The sequence below is a fragment of the Hippopotamus amphibius genome, chromosome 3, assembly GCF_030028045.1.
Source record: "Hippopotamus amphibius kiboko isolate mHipAmp2 chromosome 3, mHipAmp2.hap2, whole genome shotgun sequence".
Classification (NCBI taxonomy): domain Eukaryota; kingdom Metazoa; phylum Chordata; class Mammalia; order Artiodactyla; family Hippopotamidae; genus Hippopotamus; species Hippopotamus amphibius.
Window position 1 is genome coordinate 110,649,492 of NC_080188.1, and position 27,172 is coordinate 110,676,663.

The window sequence follows — 27,172 nt, forward strand, 5'->3', positions numbered from 1 at the left end:
CTACCCAAAACTCAGACCTTCTCTGTCTCTCCCTGCTGGTATATTTCAAGGTTGTCTTCCATGGTGTGTGAGTGGGGAGGGGATTTAGAAATAACGCTGTTTTCACTCACTGTTGCAGAAGTAGCAAATCACTTCATTGTCTTCAGTATTTTGTGCATAACTTTCATATTATGCATTAACTACTTTGAAAGTCCACAGAGACTAATTCACTGCAAAGAAGAGTCACACCTATATCCATATTCTAAGGGTCTTAAGTGAGGACAGTGGTCAAATTTTCAACTACAAAAAAATAGACATACATGGGGCAGGAGCTACAGTTCATCCAAAACTTGGCATCCTCTGGAATTCTGTGTCTAAGAAAAAAAAAGTTAAATAGTAATTTCTTTTACCATTTACAATATTCCACACTACTTTTAAAGTACTAAAGATATTTAAACTTGCCCCATTACTATTCAATTCATCCAAAGAAAATGTGATTGTAGCCAATATGAAATGCTACAACTGTGTCTTTGAAATGATCAGAAACTAGTGGCTGAAAGGCAATATTCCTAAGAATGATGTCATGTGTATTAGTCTATACAATAATGCATTTTTTTACTACCTCATCCTGACACTTTAAACATGTTTTATTCACCTATTTAATTCAATGCAGGGTATAGTACTGGGACACTAATTAAAAGTGTTTTGTTGAATGAATTACTCATATTTTTTCAACTGGCTTGCATACTGCACCTACATTTGATGAGCTAACCATGGCCTTCAGAGACTGCCACTTGCTTTAATCTTTTTATTGTATCCTCTCTTTACATAAGGTCTTCTCATGTTTTTTGATCCCTTCTGTCAACTATTCCTACTGTTCAAGGGTGCTAGTACATTTGAAAAGCATACTGAAACTAAGGTGCCAATAAATTTGCCGGAAAAAGGACAATAGAACTTGATATTCAAGAATACAGTGTTCTACATTTACTGCAATCTTGTTTTGCATCAATTTTTATTTGTCAAATAGAGCAACATTTTATGAATACTGTATTCAATGGAACTATCAGTGTAAAACCATCTGCAAATAAATATTATAATTTCTCAAATCCTGTACAAATTGGACTTATCTTCTAAACTATCCAAAATTTCCTCAAATCATGTGACACATGTGCTGGGTTCTGTGACTTCTGGAAACCTTTGGATCCTTCTATTTGTATTACTCAGAAAGAAAACCACTAATTTAGCTAAATGTAGCAGTTTCTGTTTTTACTTAGATAAGTCATTTTTTTGGTATTGATACAGATATAATGATTTTCTCTGGCATGGGTTTATGATATCAAGTGTACCAGCTATATTGCAATAGATTTAATATGATAAAGTGCAAGTTTATAAAATCAAATTGAAGATAGGAAATAAAAATCTAAAATTGGTGAATGAAATTCAGAAGACTGTTTCGTTTAGGAGAAGTCTCCAAAGATAAAAACGAAAACATGCCATTATCCCTTTAGTATTTTCTGATTCATTAACCATAGAACTTAATTTTTCAAACAAATGATTCCCCTGGTATTAGTAGGATGCAAAGCCATTTAATAAAGTCCATTTTACTCCTTAGTTATGTACAATTAAGGTTTTAAGAGGTAGCCCCAGCTTTAATACATGCAAAGTATTTAAAAACATGCTTAACATATAGTAATCATTAATATTAGTACCTAAGATGATTATGATGAGATGATGAAGTGGTCAGTAATTTTGGGTTTACTGGCCTATTATGTTGCAAAGTATTTTGTAATTTCTTCTGATAATATAGTGATGAGAATCAGAAAAGTAAAAAGCTATGTGAATCGGGGTTTAACATTAAACAATTATGTCAAAGGATTACTTTTTAAAATTTCCCAAACTGAGCATTCTCTTACTGATGCTAAATACATACAGATATATGTAAAACTAAATTTGCTATCGTACACAAATGATTCATGCTTTCCTGTTTAAACTGAAGTTAAATATACTGCTTAATTTTATAGACAGAGTTTAGACAGAGAGAAAATGAGAAAGTTTTTTTTCTTTTTTTTTTGAGAGTTAGGTAATTCACAAATATTTGAAACAGAGTTCACCAGCATCTAAAATACATTCTATTGTCATAACAAATAGAGCTCTTTAAATAGGAAATATGCTTTTCCCTTGGGATCAACTCCTTCCGCAGGCCATTTCCTAATTGCAAGAAACCATTCTGCCTGCCACTCAAGGAGTTTGGAACAACAACCCAAATCATATCTGTCCGTACCACTCCTCCTCAAAATTCTCTACCTCTCTTACTGTATTTTATGATTATTAAGAAGTATACACATTGAAAAATCACAAATTTTTGATTACATATTACTTTTGATGAAAAAAATAAGTTGTTTTAAAAAAAGAGGCAATTGTGCAATGTCTCAAGTTAAAGACACTTTTATTTTTCTGTCATTAAAAATTCAGAAGTAGGAAATCCAGGGATGTTGGAGGGAGTTATGTCATCTTCCACATGAATCTTCCATCTCCACAGCCACAGGAGCCAGGTGGTCCTCATCACCTCCCAGACTACAGAAAAGGGGGGTGGTTAATGAGGGGGGACTCACTTATTCCTTTTTAGATGTACAAACAGGAAACAGCATCTGCAGGGTTTCCAGGAATAGTCCCTCACCTCAACTTTATTCACAAGATCGCACCAAACAGTAAGAAAGGATGGAAATAGTTCTGGCTGCACTGCCATGTAACCCCTTAAGACTCCCTATTTCTATCAATAAACTGCCCTCAGTTGTCACAACCTAAAATTCCAAGTGGTTACTGTATTGAGTTCCTAGCCAAGGATGTCCCCAGGTTAATATCGGCTGCTCTCAGTGCAGTGGCTATAAAAGAATAGAATGTTTTCTGTAACAACACCCACACACAAAAACAGGTAGACACACACTCACAAAATACAATGGAGGAGAATATTAGATTTAACTATAGGAAACAGGATAGATTTAGACCTTTATAAAGATTAATGATAGGAAAGAAGGAAAAAATGTTTTAGAAAATTATGTCCATGCATGGACAGCTATCACTATTCAGGTATTATATACTTCTGTACCAAATTTGAGTTATTATAATACTTTGTGATATATTTTATTTCATTTTAATTCTAATCATTAAAATACATGCATAGCCTAATCTCATTTTGACTTTAATTTGCATTTTAATAATGGCTAATGATTATTAGCATCTTTGTGATTATTTGACTTCTGTTTATCCACTTTCATAAAATATCTATTTAAGAGTTATGTACATCTGTTAATTAGGTTGTTCCCTTTCTTCCTGTTGATTTTGGGGAGTTCTTTGTGTAGTCTATATATATATTTCCTTTTTTGAATATGTGATTTTCCTGTATTTTTCTTTTTAGCTTGTATTTTATATCTGTCAAGACAATTAGGACAACTTATTCTTCCTTTAGAGACCATTTGTAAATATTTTGCTGACTTTATCTTAATGATAAAATTTTAGCTATAGGAACTTATTATTATGACTATATGAATATTCAAAGGAAAAATAGATTGAAACATAAGCACAGATCAGTAGCATAGATAGAGGTGTTATTAATCATATCTCTTGAAATCATTTTCATCTTTGAGATACTATTTCAAATAATGGTGAAGGGGTCATATTTGTTGTGAGACAAATTATAAGGAAACCTGCAAAGCCCAGACTTAATGGTTTTTAATATCAAAATTATACAACAGCAGGAACAAAGTTGAGGACAGTAAAATGTAATTTTAAATGTAAGATATTTGACTAAAAACTGCTTTCAGATCAAGTGTCTACGTGTGGAATATCATAATTATGAAAGTCACACCTACAGAAACATGAAATCTCTTCTCGGGACTTTCAACAGATCATTCTAAGATCTTTCATACTACTCTCTTGCTGAAAATTGGAGAATATTAAATTCTTGTGAAGTAATGAAATGTGCCTATATTAACTGCTGTCTATATCCACAGAAGTTCATACAAGAGGTAAAGGCATGTTGAATACATGCATAGCAAAGAAAAGCACCCTTGGAACCTAAAGTGCTCAGTCATACCACACTCATTAAAGCACCAAAACCCTGTCACTGTGTTCATCAGCACCATTATTTTTAGATTCCATATAAATGAGTTAGCATATGGTATTTGTTTTTATCTTTCTGGGTGACGTTGCTCTGTATGAGAGACTCTAGGTCTATCCACCTCATTAAAAATAACTCAATTTCATTCTTTTTTATGGCTGAGTAATATTCCATTCTATATATGTGCCTTATCTTCTTTATCCATTCATCTGTTGATGGGCATTTAGGTTGCTTCCACATCCTGGCTATTGTAAACAGTGCTGCAGTGAACTTTATGATTTTCTCAGGGTATATGCCCAGTAGTGGGATTGGCTGGGTCATATGTTAGTTCCATTTTTAGTTTTTTAAGGAACATTCAAACTGTTTTCCACAGTGGCTGTACCAACTTACATTCCCACCAACAGTGCAGGAGGGTTCCCTTTTCTCTGCACCCCCACCAGCATTTATTGTTTCTAGATTTTTTGATGATGGCCATTCTGACTGGTGTGAGGTGATACCTCATTGTGGCTTTGACTTGCATTTCTCTAATGATTAGTGACATTGAGCATCTTTTCATATGTTTATTAGCCATCTACATGTCTTCTTTGGAGAAATGTCTATTTAGGTCTTCCACCCATTTGTGGATTGGGTTATTTGATTTTTTGGTATTAAGCTTCATGAGCTGCTTGTATAATTTGGAGATTAATCTTTTGTCAGTTGCTTCAATTGTGAATATTTTCTCCCATTCAAGGGTTGTCTTCTAATATTTTTTATGGTTTCTTTCACTGTGCAAAAGCTTTTAAGTTTCATTAGGTCCCATTTGTTTATTTTTTTATTTTATTTCCATTATTCTAGGTGTAGGGTCAAAACGGATTTTGTTTTGCTTTATGTCATAGAGTGTTCTTCCTATGTTTTCCTCTAAGAGATTTTTAGTGTCTGGCCTTACATGTAGGTCTTTAATCCATTTTGAGTTTATTTTTATGTATGGTGTTAGGAAGTGTTCTAATTTCATTCTTTTACAGGTAGCTGTCCAATTTTCCCAGCACAACTTATTAAAGAGGCTGATATTGATGAACCCATGATAAGGCAAATACAAAGATGCAGATGTAGAGAATGTACTTGAGGACACAGGGTGGGGGTGCAAAGGGGAAGCTTTGATGAAGTGAGAGAGTAGCATTGACATATATATACATTACCAAATGTAAAATAGACAGCTCATGGGAAGTTCCTGCATAACATAGGGAGATAAACTTGATGATGGGTGATGACTTAGAGGGCCAGGATAGGGAGAGTGGGAGGGAGTCACAGGACGGTGTGGATATGGGGATATATGTATAAATACAGCTGATCACTTTGGTGTACTTCAAAAATTGGCACAACAGTGTAAAGCAATTCTATTCCAGTAAAGAACTTTAAAAAAAATTTATACTCAAAAAAAGTACCAAAACCTGCATTCCTGAGAAACATTTCCAACCACAAAAGAACTTTTGCACCAGCTGAAAAGACACTAAAGAAATACTATCCACAACCAAACACTATGAAACAGTAATACTGTAGATATTTTCTCCCTTAGAATCGTATTCAAGCCTATGCAATAAAACACATTTATTTACTACACACAGCAACACTTCTGCTGGGATGCTGTGACTAGTTCTGTGCTTTAAAATAATGACATCAGAGGTCGAGGTTTCTTACATCTTCCTGCTATTCCATTCTTAGATATGACTTCTGCAATGTTCCAGGAATGAAAAGAAGCAGAAGCAAAGGAGAGAGCACTTGTTCATGTCCACATTCATCTCATTAGCAAGAATTGATTCCTCCTCATACTCAGCTGGAAAGGAGTCTGGGAAGTCAAATATATCAAATCCCCAAACTTTACAGTTAAACTGACTGTGGGATAGAAGATTTAGACTGATATATCCTGAGCAGGTCGACAATGTCTCCTACATTATTTAATGTGAATCTCTGTATTGGGTTTCTCTTGTTTTTGCAATAAATTACCCCAAATTGAGTGGCTTAGAACAGCTCACATTTATTATCTCAGAGCCCTGTAGACCACAGGTCAAAAATGGGTCTTATTGAGCAAAAATCATAGTGTTGGCAGGGAAGAATTCTTTCTGTATGCTCTAGTGGGGCTTCCGTTGTTATTCTTGTTCAGTGAGATAATTGGCAGAATTTACTTCCTTGATGTTGTCAGACTTAAGACTGATTCCTTGCCGGCAGCCAGTCAAATGTCATTCTCAGTTTCTAGAGCTTGCAACAGTCCTTGGCTCTTGGTCCCAGCAGATTTTAGAGCCAGCAATGAGAAAATGACCCTTCCTTTTTCCTGCTTCATCTGTCATAACATATCTTTGGAATACCATTCTTTCTTTCTCTTCGTTTTTTTTAGGGCACCTGTGATCCGATTGGGTGTACCCAGATAATCTCCCTGTCTCGTATATTTGAGACATTAATCATATCTGCAAAGTCCATTTTGTCAAGTAATGTAGCATATTTACACTTTCCAGAGATTCTGGTTTGTCTCTTGGGGAGAGATGTCTATCACAATCTCCCAATAAAATAGCATGATTGGCTTATGTGGTCTTCATTTGATTGGAGGGTTAACTGTCATAAAATTATTCTCTGATGCATCATATAATATTGCATCCCAGGATAAAGCCAGTTTGGTTACTTAGGAATCAAAATGTACTGTGTTCATATGAATTGGTAGGTTTTATGCACTAATTTTAAAATTTATACATTAGGAGAGGAGAACCAGGAATAGATGCCCTGACTTTCCAAGCACTCAAGACATTGACTTGTGTCCCACTTGCCAGGTCACTAACTTACATGTTTGTTTAGGTTGGTATGTCTTTTATTTAGACTGACATCATACTTTCAGTTCTTCACTTGCCATCCTCATGGTGTAACTCTAGATGCTACATTTAGCAATAAAGAGCATTTAGTGACAAGACATCTTGCATAATTTGTTGTTTACTAAGAAACTTTACCATCCTCATAGCTGACCCTAACAAATTTGTCTTTGGCCTTGTGGTAAAAAACTGGACAACTGCAAGTTATTAGTATAGCTGGTAACCTTCCTTCTGTCAAAAAAAAAAACAAAAAAACACTTGAACTGTAACATCTGAGAGTCACCTCTCTCTGCTGAGAGTTAGTCAACCTCATGATTACTGATTACCGTACAATTTCTCTTGCCAGGTTTCAGATGACACTTGGTTTTTGGAGTTGTACAAAAAGGCATTGAGCATTTGCAGTAGAGAGAAGTTTGCCTTTTAAATATGAAGACAATCTCGCATGGATTTATATGCAGGTTGGTTGTTTTAGGTGTTGTTACTGATTGCTGCCCTGATTGTTATCACCATTATTGTAAATTCATTGAAGAGTGTTTGAATGAATACTTTGCAGAAATGAAAGACAGAGGACCCAGGAAAAAATGTATCAGGTACAAGCTTATATATCCAATATTCACAGACAGGTCTTAAGGGTAGAAGGAAGAATAGGCAAACAGTTCATTCATAGTATTTGTGGTTCAGATGGGACACATATAAAGTTTCATATAGTTTGTTTGTTTGATAGCCTTAGGAATTTGAAGAAGCTCAGCTTTTCTTATTTAATCCATTGGTCTTTAAGGACATAAGAACACCACCTTCTTCACGCACTCACAATTCCTGGTAACTTGGACAGATGTATGAGTTGAAGAACTAATAGGCCTTTAGTGAAACATTAAATGTGACCCACTATTCCTAGTGGATAAAAGGCAAGCAATAATTTATGACAAACAAGTCATCCTGAGAAATATTCAATTACTACTTTACATTAGGAAAAATAAAGGAGACATTCAAAGTGAACAAGAAAATGGTTTCAATGGACTTAATATTTGAGAGATGTGGTTGTGGAATGGGTCTTATCACTAATACAAATTCAACATATTGTCAAAGTGGCAAAAAATTATATATAATGATACATGTTATAACATTGTATTTTATATGGTGATATGCAGTATTTATGTATTATATATATACATATAACATTATTTGAGTAATATATATAACTTGAAGTGGCAATTTTCACTTTTTAGTCTAAATAGTACTTTTTAATCCTCACTTAAGAATGAGTCTTCCTTGGCAACTCCATGTAATGTGGTCCTCTTCCAAGGAAACAGAGAGTAAGGAGTCTAAAAAGAGATGTCAATACATTTACTACAATTTTGGTTCTTACTAATAAAAGTTACTACACCCATGGAAGAGAGTGATATATCCAGACAATCAGCAGATAGAAGGTGTTAGAAATTATAATGCAGAGAACACGAGCCACACACAATTCTGCAGCTTAATGATACCATGTTAAAATATGTTATATATCCTCTAAGGACACATATGTCTCATCTGTCATAATTTTTCTTGCAGAAATAGGCATTTACAAATTTCACTGTTACTATGTGCTATAGGTATTTATGCTTCGTTTTCACAAGTACCTTCTTTAGAGGGATGTTATGCCAAAAGTGTTGCTATTGTTAAGGAAGCAACATGTAGACATCCCTTGTGAAGAAGCAATCTTCAAAATGTAACACTCAACCAACATGAATCCAGACAGAAGTGTACATCTTTATTTTCTCCTTAGTTATACATTTTTGGTGATGTATATACTGAAGGCACTATTTTAATGTAACAGAGACTCTAAATCTTCACTAAATGGTTAACCAAATCATACTTTGGCTCCTACATGTATTTGGTGGCCAGAGGTCAGTAAATGCTACCATCTAGAAATCTGGTATAGTTTAAAAATCAGAAAAAGCAAGATATATTTGAATACCTTATTGGTCTTCAAGAAATTAAGGGATCGCCACATGGCAATCATGAGCTAGTCAAAAAGTTATAAAGTCAGATGACTATTTATATTAAACATTCCAAAAATGTATTTCCAGTCAGTCTCAGTTATATTGGCTGGTACTGGATAGAAAATAAATGATTAAATGTCCAGAAAGTAATTTCTAGAGGCTGTTTCATTGTGAATGAACAGAGTGGGAAGATGAGGGGTAGAGAAATAAAAGGAGGAAAGACAAAGGCATCAAGGAATGTTGTAAAGTATAAAGTCATAATCCTAAATTTAATTGATCCAGAGTTCATAGTGATATGATGTTAATTAATATTTTATATGAACATTAATGAAGGTTTAGCTCCATTTCATTGATGCTATTTAAATGAGCAAAGATTTGATTAGCACAATTGTGCAGAACTAAACATAATTCATTAATACAAGGAACACAATTCCAATGTGTAACCAAGCAGATTTTCTTCCCTAGGTAATTGATCTTATGGAATGTCCTTTGTCTCAAAAATAACATTAGGGACAACTTGGGGTAATGAGATAAATAAAATACAGAATACTATGTATAAAATAAACAACAAGGATATTAGAATGAGTTATAACCATTTTTTAAATAACTTCTAATGGAGTATAATCTGCGAAAGTACTGAATCGCTATGCTGTACACCTGAAACTAACATATTGTAAATCAACTGTATTTCAATAAAATTAGCACTATTCTCATTTTCTCTGTAAATTTGAATGTAAAATAAATGAGAACAAGTGACTCCATTAAGAATTATAGGTAAATGGAACCAACGCAGCAATTATTATTGCTTTAAACTTTTCCAAATGCTTTCCCATGCTAGGTGGATATTTGAGCCTTATAATAATTCTGAGAATTCATAGGAAAGAGTGAGTTCTTGCCACTTTCCTAGTTGTGAATTGTTAAATACAAGACAGGGCCAAAATGGAGTTGATTATGCTAATCCTCATATCTCCTAACTAAACTTAATTTAGTTTTCTTAGAAATGGAATCTTAAAGCAGTCAATGAGGGATTGTCTGATTAGCATTAGTTAGGTAAACTGCCTGATAAACATCTGCCATCCCCTATGAGGAATGTAACTGCAATAACCAATTCGATTTTTACCCTCCTTGTTTCTTCTCCTTTTTGCTTATAAAAATCTCTTGCTCTGTATATCTCTACAGAGTTCCTGTCTATCTGTTATATTGAATGTCACCTGATTTATTAATTACTACATAAAGCAAAAATATTTAAAATGTACTCACCTTAATTTTGTTCTTTAAAGAAAAACATGAAAGAAATAGCTAAATGACTTACTCAAAATTTGATAAAGGGAAGATTAAAAACCAGTTATTTAAACTCCTGGGACAGCACTGTTCCCTTGACATGGTGATCCCTGTTTTACTAAATTTCAGAAACAAAAACTTCCACCGCTGTTATCTCCATCAAAATAATCCTCTTTATCATCAGTGTATAATCACTATCTTGGTCTCCATTATGGACCAGGTATGAAATCCGTATAGAAGGTTAAATGGGAAAGGATATATGCATATACTTCTGTTAATAAAACATGTAGACAAATAAATGTTAGATGGTAGAGGATACAAATGGGTTGATGAAGTAAAATATAACTCCCTATAGAACAAGAGCTAGAATTGTCTTATACACATGTGTACAATTATAACTGAAACTGCAGAATGGCATAATTGTCAAAAGAATGGCAGAAGAAGTTCTCAGGGACAGGTGCACCAAATCATCTCAATGTGAGTTGCTGATTTGAGAATGGAATTTGGAAGATGGGCATTAATGATTCTACTGACAAATGCTCACTTTCCTTGATAACATAAGTTCAATGGTTTAAAACTCTCAACACTAAAAAAAGGGCTAAAGACATAAAAGGCTATGCAAGACTCAATAATGTAATGCAATTGTGTGGACCTTGGGTAATTCTGAATATAACTTCTGAAAATTTTCTTCAGTTTTAAATTCATAGATATTTCCTTTTAAAAATATGAACTGGCATAGAACTAGCTGTTTAGAGGGCAATTATGAAACAGATGAAATAATTTAAAGCAAATTATTTTGGGTCCAAAATTGCTAAGTAGAATATATAAATACGTGCAAAGTAAACCTAGTAAGACAAATGGGAAGGTGCTGTTTTATCATGCACTTAGAAAGAGAACCAAGTGTATGAATGCTTTCCTTTTGGTTTTGTGATTGGAATAATCCCACATGAATATACAGTGGATAAGTAAATATGCATCCAATGTACTGGTTCTCTGAAAACTCTAGAGCTTTTGCTAGGAGTCTGAGCTAGGCAATAACAGAATTCATTTGTCCATTCACTCATTCAATCCCTCCTTCAAACATCCATTATTCAACTGACAATTGGCCATTTTCTGTGCCATGGAATCAAAGAATGCCAACAAATGCAAGTGTGGAGATGTAGATAATTGTTTAGATAAATAATCTTGTATATTTCCCAGTAATATTTAAGCCAAAAAACTTGACCAATTAAATTCTGTTTTTAGTTTTTAATGTGATTCACATTACTATGTACTTCATGAGTTAGGACTACTCCTTAGGTAATATTATTTCTTACATAATAATAACCACAGTAAACTGTGGGTTAGTATTGAGTTGGCCAAAAAGGTCATTTGGTTTTCAGTAAAAATAAAAGACACATTTTTCATTTTCACCAATAATTTTTTTGAGCAATGCAGTTACTAACCAGACATTTTTGGCCACCCCAATATTTAAAAATACATCTTAGAGTAGAAGTGGTTAACTTCTTAAAGGGGTAAAGTAGAGATTTAAAATGTTCTCAGTTAAAACATTTATGATTAAGATCAACACACTATTTTTAAGTGACAATTTTCTCAGTGCTGCAATCACATCCTTGTTCCAAAGGCTATACATCATGGGATTAAACATCAGAGTCACTATGGTTTAGAACAGAGAGAGCAATTTGTCAGTTCCTGCAGAATGACTGGACTTTGATCTTGAGTAGGTAATGGCAGCAGATCCAAAGAATAAAAGCACAACCGGCAGGTAAGAAGAACATGTAGAGAAGGCTTTGGCTCTTCCTCTGGCTGTTGGCAACCTCAGAATAGTGCAAATGATCTTGCTGTAAGAGGCAAGTACCAACACAAAAGGGACAGCAGCAAATAACAGAGCTACCACATAGGCTGACAGCTCATGTACAAAAGTGTCCCCACAGGCCAGCTTCAGAATGGGGTGTACATCACAGAAGTGGTTAATTTGGTTAGAGTTACAGAAATGCAGAGAGAAAATCTGACAGGTTTGCCCTATCTGCACTGGGATTCCCCTGATCCAGGAGCCAACAGCCAGCTGGATACAGGTCTTTTGGTTCATGACTAGGGGATAGTGCAAAGGGTTACGAATGGCCACATAGCGGTCATAGGCCATCACAGCCAGAAGGAAAGATGCAGTGGTTCCCAGGATAAGGAAGAAGCTCATTTGGGCAGCACAGTTCATCACAGAAATCCTTCTATCCTGAGTCCAAAGGTTCACCAGAATCCTAGGGAGAGTGACACACACATAACAGATTTACAGCGAGGAAAAATTTGCCAGGAAAAAATACACGGGTTTCTGTAGTGTAGGGTCTAGCCTAGTTATTACTATTATGAGGCTGTTTGCAGTTAAGATAGTGGTGTAAATGATGGTGAACACGCCAAATAGTAACCCTTGGAGGTCTGGGAGTTCAGAAAATCCCAGGAGTTCAAAATGCATGACTGTGGAAACATTGTCTTCTGCCTCCATCTCTTCGTATTCCTTCTGTGGGAGTGATTTCATTAGAGGTATCATTATTTCACTTTCTTTGGCTTCTGTTATCTTATGTATAAACAGGATGGAATGTTTTCCATTTTTTCCAATTCCCTATAAAAGGCAAACCTATAAGAGTTAGATGCCTAAAGTGTGGTGAAGTATATTTTTCAGTATTATTAAATCTATCTGTAAGAAAAAATATTCCTTTAATCTATTTTCTGGGATACATTATTAGAGTCCCTTGTTTCTGAAGATTTGTGGTTGTCATTTTGTTATTCATTGGAACACTCAAAAATGCAAAATCTCAGTTTATGTCCAATTGTGTCAGTGATTTTGTTCTTTCAGCTTATGTTTTTCTCTTCACCTCTCAATTCTGTGTTTAATTATTATCAACTCAAAATCAATTTGGTTGCACAATTAAATATATTGTAAGCCACCTAAGATAGTTTTAGGGATGAATATAGTTAATTTTTAAGTTGAGAGTTTTCCTGTGGTATTTCCAAAGTTTGTTTGGCTTTGACATTCAGCATATTTAAGCAATTTTCTTATAAGCAAAATTGATGAGCTGACTACTCAGTATTATGGGATGTTTTTAATTTTAAAGATTTTGTATTTCAATGTAAGGTCTATAAAAGCAGCAGTCATAATTTTTATTCAGGTTTTTTAGTTGGGAGAAAAAGAACTCTAAGCTGGTCTTCCTGTCCAGGACCACACAGGAGGTATGAGGCAGGTACATCTAGCACTTATGTTCAAGCAGGCAATTCTAACCAGAATGTTCACCCCCACACATTTATTGTATGAATGAGACATCAGACACACTCATCTCTATCTTCCTAAATTAATCGTCTTCAATAATTGCTGTTATTCTGCTGATCCCATTTAATTTTTTTTAGGAATTTTATTTATTGAGATATAATTGTCATACAATAAACTGTGTATTTTTAAAGTGTAAAATTTGATTTTTTTCTTTTTAATGATGTATATATAGCAATTCCAATCTCTCAATTCATCCCACCAATCCCATTTAATTAATTCATTTTTTTTTTGCACACATTTGTGTTAGTTCGTGCATGTGAATGTGATAGGTTGAGATTTCCCATCTTTTGTGTATTTTTTTGTATTGCTATAACTACATCATTAGCTTCTTTTGATTTTATACACATATTTTAATGAAATGCATAGTACATTTCTTCCACAAAACGTTATTCATTAAATTCTTGAATAAATTAAAAATGAGTCAAGTGGATTGCTTCTTTGGAATAATCCCCAAGGAAAAAGCACAGCTTCCAACTGAAAATGCAGAGCTCTCCTTCCACTCTCTCCTGAGATCAAGCCTGCCTTCTGTGAGGTGTAAGTGTGTGCATGTGTGTGTGTGTGTGTTTAGAAATTATATTCTTTTTATTCATTCTTGCAGAAGCGGTAAGTTGTCTCATTGTTTTCAGTATGTTGGACAAGTATTTTCTTTCTTTTTTAAATATTTATTTATTTATTTGTTTGTTTGTTTATTTATTGGCTGTGTTGGGTCTTCATTGCTGCATACGGGCTTTCTCTAGTTGGGGTGAGTGGGGGCTATGCTTTTTTGTGGTGCTTGGGCTTCTCATTTTGTGTTGTGGTGGCTTCTCTTGTTATGGAGCACAGGCTCTAGGCTCAGGGGCTTCAGTAGTTGCGGCACATGGGCTCAACAGTGGTGGCTCACGGGCTCTAGAGCACAGGATCAGTAGTTGTGAAGCACGGGCTTCGTTGCTCTGTGGCATGTGGGATCTTCCTGGCCCAGGGATTGAACCTGTGTTCCCTGCAATGGCAGGTGGATTCTTAACCACTGCACCACCAGGGAAGTCCTGTACATGTATTTTCACATTATGTGTTAACTTATTTGAAAGCCAATAGAGACTACATCACTGAAAAGAAGGTACACAACTAAATACATGTTCTAAGGGTGTTGACTGAGGACAGTAGTCAAGATTTCAGCTACAAAAATGTAGACACACATGGGGTGGAACCAATTGTCCATGAAAAACTTGGGCATCCTGAGGACTTTCTGTGACTAAGAAAAAGAAAGTTAAATAATATATTTGTTTTCTTTTTTAAATATATTTCTTTTAACCATCTTTTTACCATCTTCACAATATTCCAAACTACATATTAGAGTACAATTGTATGATAATTGCTCCATTATTATTCAATTCTCTCAATGAAAATGTGATTGTTAGACATGTAAAAATGCTATAACTGAGTCTTTAAAATGGTCAGCAACTAGTGGCTGATAGATGCATTAATAAGATATGATTTCATGTGTATATGTGTACACAACTATGCCTTTTTTTTTCAATATCTTATTCTGGCACCTTTACCAAGTTTTACTCAGCTATTTAATTCAGTGGAGAGTGTAGGTCTTGGCACCGATTAACACTGTTGAATGAATCATCAATCTGTTTAGACTAGCATGCCTCATGCATTTACATTCGATGAGCCACCTGTTTCCTGCAGAAAGTGCCATCTGCTTTATTCTTTTTATTGTATCTACTCTTTATGTAAGGTTTCCTCTCATTTTTTGATCCCCTCCATAAATTATTCCTTGCTCTTCAAGTAGGATAGTACATTTGAAAAGCAAACTGAAACTAAGGCGCCAAATAGCCAGAAAAAGTAAGAATGACAGGAACTTGATATCAAGAATAGAGTGTTCCACATTTATTGAAATGTTCTTTTGCTTTAACTTTTATTTGTCGTGTGGAACATTTTATGAATATTCAATAGAATTATCAGTGTAAAGCCATTTGTAAAGTAAGAAATACTATAACTATTCAAATCCTATCCAAATTATACTTATCTTCTAAACTCAATCTCAGGTACAAAGATTTCCTCAAATCTTGCAACATATTTGTTGGTTTCTCTGACTTCTGGAAACCTTTAGATGCTTCTAATTATACAACTCAGAAAGAAAACCACTATATAATTAATCTAAATAGAGCCACCTTTGTTTTTACTCAATTTCTGTTTATTTTTCTGGTATTTCCACTGAAATAATGATTTTTTTTGATGTGGGAATTATGATATCACATATACCAGCTAGCTCACAATGCACTTAATACTATTTAGAGCAAGTTTATAAAATCAAATTGAAGGTAGGAAATAAAAATCTAAAATTGATGACTGCAGTTCAGAAGCCTGTTTTCTTTAGAAGTCTCCAAAGATTAATAATGGAAACATGCCAGTATCCCTTTAGTGTTTTCTGATTCATTTACCATAGAAATTAATTGTAACAACAAATGATTACCTTGGAATCAGTAAGAAAACCCATTTTAATAAAGTCCATTCACTATCATACTCCTTAGTTACTTAATTTTTTTATTTTTTGTGAGATATCCCCAGATTTAATACATGCAAACTACTTACATACATGCTTACCATGTAGTAATCACTTAATAAATCTTAACACTTAAGATGACTGATGATGATGATATGGAGGGTATAATCTTTGATATATTGGTCCATCATATTACAAAATTCTTGGTAATTTCTCACTTGATAATATAATAATGAGAATCAGAAATGTAAAAAGGTTATCTGAATCAGGGTTTTGAAATTAAATAACAATTACAACAAATGACTTATTTTTAATTTTTCTGAAATGAATGTTCTTTTGTTGTTGATAAATATATACAGACATATGTAAAACCAAATTTGCTCTTGGACAAAAATGATTCATACTTACCTGTTTGAATTGAAGTTAAGTATAATACTTACCTTTATTGATAGAGTTTAAAGACAGAGAGAAAATGAGACCTTTTTCTGACCGTTAGTTAATTCACATTTATTTGAAACAGAGTGTAACCAGCATCCGCAGTATATTCTATTGCCATAACAAATAGTGCTCTTTAAATAGGAAATATTCTTTACCCTTGGGGTCAGCTCATTTCCCATGTCACTTTTTAATTAAACTAAACCTTTCTGTTTGCCACAGGAGGAGTTTGGTACAACAACCAGTCATACTGTCCATACCACTCTTTCTCTAAATTATCAACCCCCATTACCTATTTTGTGGTTATTAAGAAATATACATATTTTAAAATCAGAAATTTATGATTACATATTACTTATGATTTAAAATAAAGATGTTCTAAAAATATGCAAATGTATAATGTCTTAAATTAAAAAAAGTTTCTCTGTTATTAAAAATTCCGAAGTAAGAAATCTTGGTCTGTTGGAATACTTCAGACATTTTCAACATGAATCTTCCATCTCCACATCCACACTAGCCAGGTAGACCTCACCATCTCCCACACTACAGAAAGTGATGTTGGGAGAAAGTGGAAACTTGCTTATTCATAGATGTACAAACTTGAAATTGGCAGAATTTCCAGGCATATTCTGTCATAACAACATTAGTTACAAGGTCATACCAAGCTGGAGGGGAAAACTGAAATAGTTCTAGCTGTACTGCCATGTGACCCCCTAAGACTCCCTATTTCTACCATGAACTGCCCTCAGTTGTCACAACCTAAACTTCCAAGTAGTTACTGTATTGAGCTCCCAGCCAAGGATGTCCTCAGGTTATGTGCCTCTTCTCAGTGCAGTGATTATAAAATAACAGAATATGTTTACTATAACACCCTCTACACACATACACATAGACATACAAAATACAATGGAGGAAAATATTAGATTTAACTATAGGAAGCAAGAATAGACTTATAAAGAATAATGAAAAGAGAGTAGGAAACAAGTATTTTACAAATATTATGCCCATGCATTGAAAGCTATCACTATTCAAGGGTTATATATTTATTCAATAATTTTAGTTATAATATTTTGTGGTGTATTTAATTTAATTCTAATTCTAACAATCAAACTACATGTGTAGTATAATTTCATTTTGGTACTAATTTGTATTTTAATAATGGCTAATCTTTATGTGATTATTTGACCTCTGTATATTCTTTTAAGCAAAATATCTGTTCATGTTTTTTGTACATTTGCTAATTAAGTTGTTTCTTTTCCAGCTGTTGATTTTTGGGAGTTCTTAACATAGTCTATATACATCTCTTTTTATGACTATGTGATTTGCAAATATTGCCCCTTTTGGCTTTTATTTTAATTTTTGGCTTGTATTTTACTTGGCAGTTAAAAATAGCAGTCTCAGAGTAAAATATTTAATTTTGATGAATTACAAATTATAAACATGGTCTTTAATAGATTGATCTTTTGGTGACACATCTAAAAACTCTCGCCTTATCTAAGGTCACTAATATATTCTTCTATGTTTTCTTTTTATAATTCTATAATTTAAAATTCCACATTTATTTCTATGACCCATTTGAGTTAATTTTTGTGTAAGGGATGAATTTTAGGTTTAGATATTTTACATGGATATTTAGTTGTTCCAATGTCATTTGTTAAACAGAGCACCCTTTCTCCACTGAAAAGCATTTGCACCTTTGTCAAAAATCCATTGCTCAGACTTCCTCAATGACTGTAAATTCAAATTTACAACAAAAATTCCATAATAAAGAAAGTACAGTGTAAGCAAACTGAGAAAATATAGGTTAATGAAACCAAATTGAAAGTCCAGATAAAGCCCCTGGGCATTAATGTCAATTTGTTTTTAACAAAGTTACCAAGGAAATTTAACAGAGCAAAAGATAGCCTTTCAACAAGCATTGCTTTGATAAAAGGTAATATATATGCAAAATGTTATTTTAAACCTTATCTCATGAAATACATAAAATGTAACACAGAATTCAACATAGACCTGAATGAAAGAGCTAGACTTATAAAACTTTTAAAAGAAAACATTGAGAAAAACTTTATGGTCGTGGTTTAAGCAAAGAAGTTTAGATATAACACCAAAAGCACAATCCATAAAATAGATAATATTGATGAATGTGACTTAAAAATTAAAACATTTGCATTGTAATTGAAACCATTAAGAAAATGAAAGACAAGTCATGGACAGAAAGAGAATATTTGCATATCATTATATTTGGTAAAGGGCTTGTACACAGCATATGTAAAGAACCTTTAAACTCTATTGTAAAACACTATCCCATTAAAAATGTGCAGAAGATTTGCATAGATATTACACCAAAAATGCCACAAGCATACACAAAATAATCAAAATAACAATTCATTATGGAAAATCAATTAAAACTATGATGTGATGCATCTTCACGCCCACTAGAATGGCCACAATAAAAGGGCAGCTAAGAATTGGGAAGATGGGGAGATTGGAACCCTTATACATTGTGGACGGGAATAAAGGTAAATGTCCACTTAAAATTTCTAAATGAATGTTTGTAGACATATTGTTAATAACAGCCAAAAACTGGAAATGATCCAAATGTCCCTCAAGTAGATAAATACATTACTTACAAACCCATACAATAGAACACCATTCACCAATAAAATATTTTAATAAAATTATTTATTTATTTATTTATTTACTTATTTATCTTATTGGCTGTGTTGGGTCTTTTTTTGCTGTGTGCTGGCTTTCTTCTTTTTAGTTGAAGTGAGTGGGGGCTACTCTTCGTTGTGGTGTTCGGGCTCCTCACTGCCATGGCTTCTCTTGCTGTACAGCACAGGCTCTAGGTGCCTGGGCTTCAGTAATTGAAGCACATGGGCTCAATAGTTGTGGCTCACAGGCTCTAAAGCACAGGCTCAATAGCTGTGGCGCACAGCCTTAGTTGCTCCAAGTCATGTGGGATCTTCCCCTGTCCCTTGCATTGGCAGGCAGATTCTCAACCACTGCGCCACCTAGGAAGCACAACCAATAAAAATTAATGAATTACAAATACATACTGCAACACGAAGAAACCTCAAAAATGTTATACAGCTGAAAGAAGTCCTATGCAAAAAACTAAACACTGCATAATTCACTTTATATGAAATGTCCACAAACTGCAAATGTATACACAGACATTAATGCTTGCCCAGTGCTGGGGATGGAAAAGGGAATTGATTGTACACAAATCTAGACTTCTTTTGGGGGGTGGTAGAAATTTTTTAAATTATATTTTAATGATGTTGCACAACATTTATTGTGCAACAAACATTATTTACATGAGTTGTTAAATTTTACAATTAAAACAAGTACATTTTATGCTGTGTACATTGTACTTCCATAAAGCTATTAATAAGTTCATTTGCTCACTTGTGTGAGTCTATTATTAGAAATTTCTATTTTGTTTCATTAATATATTTTTCAACACTTTACCAAAACCACATTTCCTTTGGTGCTGTAGTTGTATATTATCTTGAAATTTAATAGTGTGATTCCCCCAAAATTACTTTAAATTACTCTAGAGACCGTGAGCCACAACTATTAAGCCTGTGTGCTGCAACTACTGAAGCCTGCACACCTAGATGTCTAGAACCTGTGCTCCGCAACAAGAAAAAACACTGCAATGAGGAGCCCATGCACCACAGTGAAGAGTAGCCCCTGCTTGCTGCACCTGGGGAAAGCCCATGTGCCACATGAAGACCCAATACAACCAATAAATAAATCAATATATATATATAGATATTTTAAAAAAATTGTTTGGCTCTTTCAGTTACATCGTCATTACATGTACATTTTAGAATCAGATTTCTTGTATCTATAAATAATCCTGCTAGGAGTTTATTTGGAATTGAATTAAATATACATGTCAATTTGTTGAGTATTGACGTTTTTACTGTGTTGAGTCTTTAGATCCATGAACAATGTACTTATGTCCATTTATTTAGGTCTTCGTTAAATTCTTTCATTTTTGTGGGTAGTCTTTAGCATACAAATAAAAAACATGTTTTGTTGGATATATTTTTAAGAATTTAATTTTTATTGGAGTTAAATATAATATTCCTTAAAAATGTCTTTTTCCATGTGTTCATTGCTAGTTATATAATTGTTTTTTCTGTGATGACCTTGTGTTCTTCAACCTTGATAAATTTATGTTCATTTCTAGACATTTCCTGCCTATTACTTGGTATTTTCTACACTAATAATACTAAATTTTCACCACAACAAACTCAGAAAGTAGTAATGAAATAAATCCAGATCAAGCAGAAGGAAGAAAATAAAGAGTAGGAATCACTGAAATTGAGAAAACAAAAAAACAAACAAAACATAGAAAGGCAGTGAAACCAAAAGCTGGTTCTTTGTAAATTTCTATAAAGTATATAAAATTTTAGAAAGATTAACAAAGAGAAACAAGAGATGTCACATGTAGTAAACATGAAGAATGAAAGAGAGTTGGTACATCAGAACCCATAGATATTGTTAAAGGAATAATAAAGAAAATTCTAATAACTCTGTTTCCATACACTTGCCAATAAGATAAAATTAACTAATTCCTCAAAACTCACAAACTACCATTCTTATCCAAGATGAAGTAGGTAATAATGTATAGTCCTACTAACTACTGAAGAAATTAAATTTATAGTTTAAAAACTTTCTGAAGTACAAATCTCCAGGCATCAAATGCTAGTGTTGTATATGATATAGGACTTGAACAAGGCCCTGTAGGTGCAAGTAAGTTATGTAAGGCCAGGGTCGCTACTCCTGCCATGTTATGTTCTCTCTCTAAGACCATATCTGTGGTATCGTGTGGAGTTCCCTGTAATCAGCTGATGGAGGAGGAGAAAACCTGGGCCTGGTTTGTAGATAGTCCTGTGGGATATGCAGTCATCAATCCAAAGCAGACAACTGTAACACTGTAGCCTTTTTCTGGGATATCCCAGAAGAACAGTTGTGAAAGGAACTCTTCCTGGGGGAAACACCTTGAGCAGTCCATCTGGTTGTTCATTTTTCTTAAAAGGAGACATGGCCAGATATGAGATTGTGTAGTGATTGTATAGTGAGGCCAATGGCTCAACTGAATGGTCAGAGACTTGGAAGGAACATAAGTAAAAAGTGGGGGCAAGGAGATCTAAGGATGAGGATGTGGATAGACTTTTTTGAAACTGCAAAACATTTGAAGATATATGTATTCCATTGGGTGCCTTACAAAGGGTGACCTTAGGCAGAAGAGAATTTCAATTATCAAGTAGTGAAGATAACCCATTTTGTGGCCACCAGTCAACCTTTTCCTGGTTACACCTGTCAGTGTACAATGGAGTTGTGAACAGAATGGCCTTGGGAAAGTGACAGGGTTCTGCAGGGGCTCAGAATGAAGGACTGTCCCTCACCAAGCCTGACCTGATTACAGCCACCACTGAATGTCCAACTGCAGAAGCAGAGATCAACACTGACTCTCAGACACATGAATACCTGCATACACACAAATACACACACAAACACACACAGGTTTATTTCCAGAAACTGGTTAATTGATTGTAGGGGCTAAAACATTTTAAATCTGTAGGGCAGACAATTCCTGAAATTCTCAGGAAGAAGCTATTTTTGAGGCAGAATTTCTTCCTCAGGAAAACCTCAGTTTTGCTTGTTAGAGCTTCCAATTGATTGCATGAGGCCTGGGATATTCTCCTTTACCTAAAATTGGTTGATTTTAGATGTTAACCACATCTACCAAATACCTCAGAACAATGCCTAGATTATTGTTTGATTGACTAGGATTGACTACCTGGAAATTATAGCCTGGACATGTTGACATAAAACTACCTGTCAGAGTCCATCCTTTGTCACCTTGACAACCATACAAGTCTCTAGCCAGACTTAATCTCCAAATAAAGACAATAACAATGACATAAATCCACTTAATGTGAAACAAGTATTCTACATGCAATGGAAAACATGCTCACTCTTTTGCCAGAAGAAAGAAAACACAAAGTTCTTGGGTAATGTTCACTCTGCATCTTGATATTGTGATATATTCATAGTGAAGAGGAAATACTCATAACAATTACAGAGTACAGTCCTTGTTTCTGCAACTACTCATTGGTTATAACTAGTACTTATAACGATCTTCTTCTAACACATAATCCATAGAACCTTTCCCCCCAGAAAGCACATGGCTTGTCATGGTTATTTCTTTGGTGGGATGATGCAAAACTTCATTCCTGAAGGTTCTGGGCCATTGGTACTTCTGCCTCAATTGGCTTGCCGTAGTTTTTCTTTAAATTTAATAACAGGATAGAGATGATAGATAGATAGATAGATAGATAGATAGATAGATAGATAGATAGATAATAGATAGATAGATTGATAGATAGATTGATAGATTGATAGATAGATACAGATATAGATGATATATAGATATCCTAGAGTGATGAGTACCTATAGTGTTGCTGGATGGATAGACACTAGACCGATGGAATCTAAGACAGTTTAAAAATTACTGAACACAAATACAACTAACTGATTTTTTACAAAGGTTCAAAATCATTCAACAGAAAAAATACATTGTTTCAAAAAATGGTGTTCAAACATTGGACACGCAAGGTCAAAAACAAACAAGCAAAAACAAAAGCAAAAGTCCTGAACCTCTATATAAACCTCAAACCTTATGTAAAATTAACTCAAAATTGATCCAGTGAGGAAGAGAAGTGGTGATGATATTGAATATTAGTGAAACGAGGTTGCTTTACTATTTCAAGGGATTTAACCATATACTCTCGTCTACTTTTTAAATATCTGAAGTTTTATGTGATTTAAAAAAAAAAGAACTACACTTCTGGTCTTTTTCCTTATTAACATCAATTCTTTAATTGTGTATTTAGCCATTTACCATGCTTCATTTATAATTAAAAACTCCCAGAAATCTTGGTAGGGTTATTTCCTCTTACAAATACCTCTGATTTTATAAATTCTTCCATTTATGATCCATCTCTAATTTCTCCACAAGAGGACTTTATGTATAAGTAAGTAATTAGGAACCATTATAAAGTCAGGAGAGTATCTAAACTGTAAATGTCAAGAGAATACCTGAAAATCGTAGTCTGATAAAAGCACTTATTAAAAGCACAATAGAATATCTAACTAAAGACATTAGATTATTTTTTGGAGACAACTAAAAGGAAAACAGAACCACAAGAAAGAAAAAGTGCCTGAGAGAATGGTAGAGTAAGACATCACTGAAAAGTTATGTTACGGCCAGGGACATTTTTGGTTGCTTTCCAAAATATATGAATGGCAAGTATAATGAGTTGGTTCAATTAAAAAGTGATATGGGAGAGGACTAATTCCCAAGACAGAAAGAAATAAATTTTTACTTAAGGAGCACTATTTGCTTTGAAGGAAAAAAAAAAAAAAAATTTAGGAAGGTATTTGCAACTTGTAATGTTCAGAGAGTTTAAAACTGAATTTCAATAAAACAATGTTTAAAACACTCCATATCAAAGAAGGAAATAATTTCACACCAATCCATGAAGGTAAGCATAAACTTTTTCATCAAATGTGTTACTTACATTTTAGATTGGTTTTCTTAGCTAACTACATCTTAACAAAGTTCAGAAAGTCCAAATATTTACAGGTTATGAAGAGAATAATATATTAAAATTGATAAGTTAGACTATATTTCAGGCAACATCTACATTCTTTTCCTAGAAAATCAGTGAGATAAATTGTTAAAATAATTTTGAAATGTATTGTTATTTACACATTAACAAATGTTATTAAAATAGTTGAGGCAGTTTTGAAAAAATTCTAAATGTAGGAAAACTTACTGAAGAAGGCAGTAATTGGCTGTTTTAAAAATAAGTTTGCACACAACCATCAATGAAATAAATCATTATTTCTAAGGAAACAGTATCTTGAAACGGAATCTAATCTTTTAGGTTATTTAAAATAATTCATTGGGAGAGAAAAGATGGCGGAGAAGTAGAGAGATGTGGAGTGCATTCCTCTCCACAGATGCATTGGGAATGCACGGAAGGACGCAGTAATTTCCACAGAGAACTAGCTGAACACCAGCAGACGGCCTCGGACACCAGAAAGGACTGCGGGGAGCCCAACATAGCCGGTAGGGAGGCATCTACGAGGGCTCAAAGAAGGTGAAGCGGCGGAGCTGTGGCAGATGGGAGGGAGTGAGAAACATATGGAGGGTCTGCAGAGCAGCTCAGCGTTCCCGTACCGAGACGTCGATCTGCAGCTGAACGGAGGGTCCAGGAGCGGGAGCGTGGGAACCGGAGAGCTGGTTCAGGGTGAGAAATATTGTTGCCAGTAGGGTGACGGACCGAGAGGACAGGAGGGAGGAGGTCCGCGGCGAGGAGTGCCCGTCCCTGAGAGCTGCCCGGCCATGATGGAGGCTGGAGGCTGCAGGCTCACGGGCAAGGGGGAGGAGCCGTGCGCATAGCCTCTCTCTCTCTTTCAGCACCTCTGAAACAGGCAGTGGAGAGAAGCCCGTGGGCCACCTAAGGTGCTCAGGGATAATAAGCACCCTCAGGCTCTTGGGCGGGGCTGGATTAAAACCCCTTGCAATGCCAGCAGCAGGGAGGCTGCCGAGAGAAAAAAAAAAAAAAAACAAGAACAACAGCAACAACAAAAAAAAAACCCAAGAGAGGCCCAACTCTAAGACTTTCTGTTTACACCTGAGCCACCGGTGTCCCTCTGCAACAGGCACCTCCAAGCCTGACTGAAACAACAGTGCGCCACTGCTCACTCCCAGGAGAAGGAGCCACTATTGTACCCTCTCCCTCCCCACACACCGAGGCATACAGACGAACAATAAAGGAACCTCTGCTGGTCACAGAATAATGCAAAAAAACCCAAGGCAAGGAGAAGGACACTTACAGCTGAGACACTAAGGAAACAGAAATAGTAGTATCAATACCTATTGAAGTGGTCCATTCTGGGATCAGTTCTGGATTTTTTTTTTCTCTCTCTCTCTCTCTCTCTTTTTTTTTTTTTTTTTTTCTTTCTTTATTAAATACGATCTTAGCCCTAAGGGATCTACAAGTTTTATAACATATTTTTTTAATGATATTTTTTATTCTTTTTTTTTTTTGCCTTTTTATATATATATATCTATATCTAGCTAAGTTTTTGGTAGTACAGACAACATATCTCTCATACTTTCCTTTCATCCCTATCTTTTATACATTTCTATTCCTTTCTTTTATTTGCATATTTCCAACCACATTATGTTCTTCTGTTCCCCTTTCTTCCAGCCATTTTAAGTTTATTTTATCTTAACATACTTATAAGCAACACTATCGGTCTGCTCAGACTCCTTGCTCTATTCTCCAGATGATGCATTGCCTTGGTATTTAATATTAGGCTTTTGTCTTTATCTTAGTTCTTAGTACAGCTGTCTAATTTCACTCTGAGAATCTCCATTCTCTCTGGTGGTACTCTGGCTCTTTTCTATATTTGATCCTAGCTTACAAAATCTCCCTGGATTACTGTTTGTATGTGTAAGGTGTTATTTGTTTGTTTGTTTGCTTTTGCTTTTGTCTCTGATTTGTTCTATTTCAGTTGTCAATTTCTGTTGGGTTTCTCTTTGAATATCTGACAGCACACTGGGGTTCTGTCAGGTCTTTCTAGAGCCTTATGTCCTAACAGATTCAGTAATTGTGTGTCTTATACATGTATGTGTTTCGTAGACTTAATATTTGTTTAATCCAATACTTGGACATTAGTCTGAGGCTTGGACAGTCTTCGATAAACACCTCTATCGCCAGGACAAGCAACCCCAAAAGTTTGGACAACCATGAGGAAACAAAGAAACACCATGCAGGCAAAGGAGCAGGAAAAAAACCCACAAGACCAAATAAATGAGGAGGAAATAGGCAAAATGCCTGAAAAATAATTCAGAGTAATGATAGTAAAAATGATACAAAGTCTTGATAACAAAAGAGAGAAAGTACAAGAAACAGTTCATAAGAACTCAGAAAAACAAACAGCAATGGATAACAAAATAACTGAAACTAAAAATACTCTAGATGCTATAACCAGCAGAATGACTGAGGCAGAAGAACGAATAAGTTAGTTGGAAGATTGAATGGGGGAAATAAACGCCACAGAGCAGGAAAAAGAAAAAAGAATAAAAAGAAGAGAAGACACTCTCAGAGACGTCAGTGATAACATTAAGTGTACCAACATGTGAATTATAGGCATCCAGAAGAAGAAGAAAACAAGAAAGGGTCTGAGAAAATCTTTGAAGAGGTTATAGTGGAAAACTTCCCCAACATGGGAAAGCACCTCAATATATAAGGCAAATGCTAACAGCTATAAAAGTGGACATCGACAGTAACACAATAATAGGGGGAGACTTGAACACCCCACTTACATCAATGGACAGATCATCCAAACAGAAAATCAATAAAGACACACAAGCTTTAAATGACACATTAGACCATCTCGACTTCATTGATATTTAGAGGACATTCCATCCAAAAACGACGGACTACACTTTCTTCTCAAGTGCACACGGAACATTTTCCAGGATAGATCACTTCTTGGGTCACAAATCAAACCTTAGCAAATTCAAGAAAATTGAAATCATATCAAGCATCTTCTCAGACCACAACGCCATGAGACTAGATATCAATTACAGGAAAAACACTGCAAAAAATACAAACACATGGAGGCTAACAATTT

At 34.6% G+C, this 27,172-nt stretch overlaps 1 pseudogene; it reads right to left on the reverse strand.

Annotated features, from left to right (window-relative positions):
• Positions 1-11,691: 11,691 nt before the first annotated feature.
• LOC130848647 (olfactory receptor 10AG1-like) lies at positions 11,692-12,705 on the reverse strand (annotated as a pseudogene).
• Between the last annotated feature and the right edge of the window lie 14,467 nt (positions 12,706-27,172).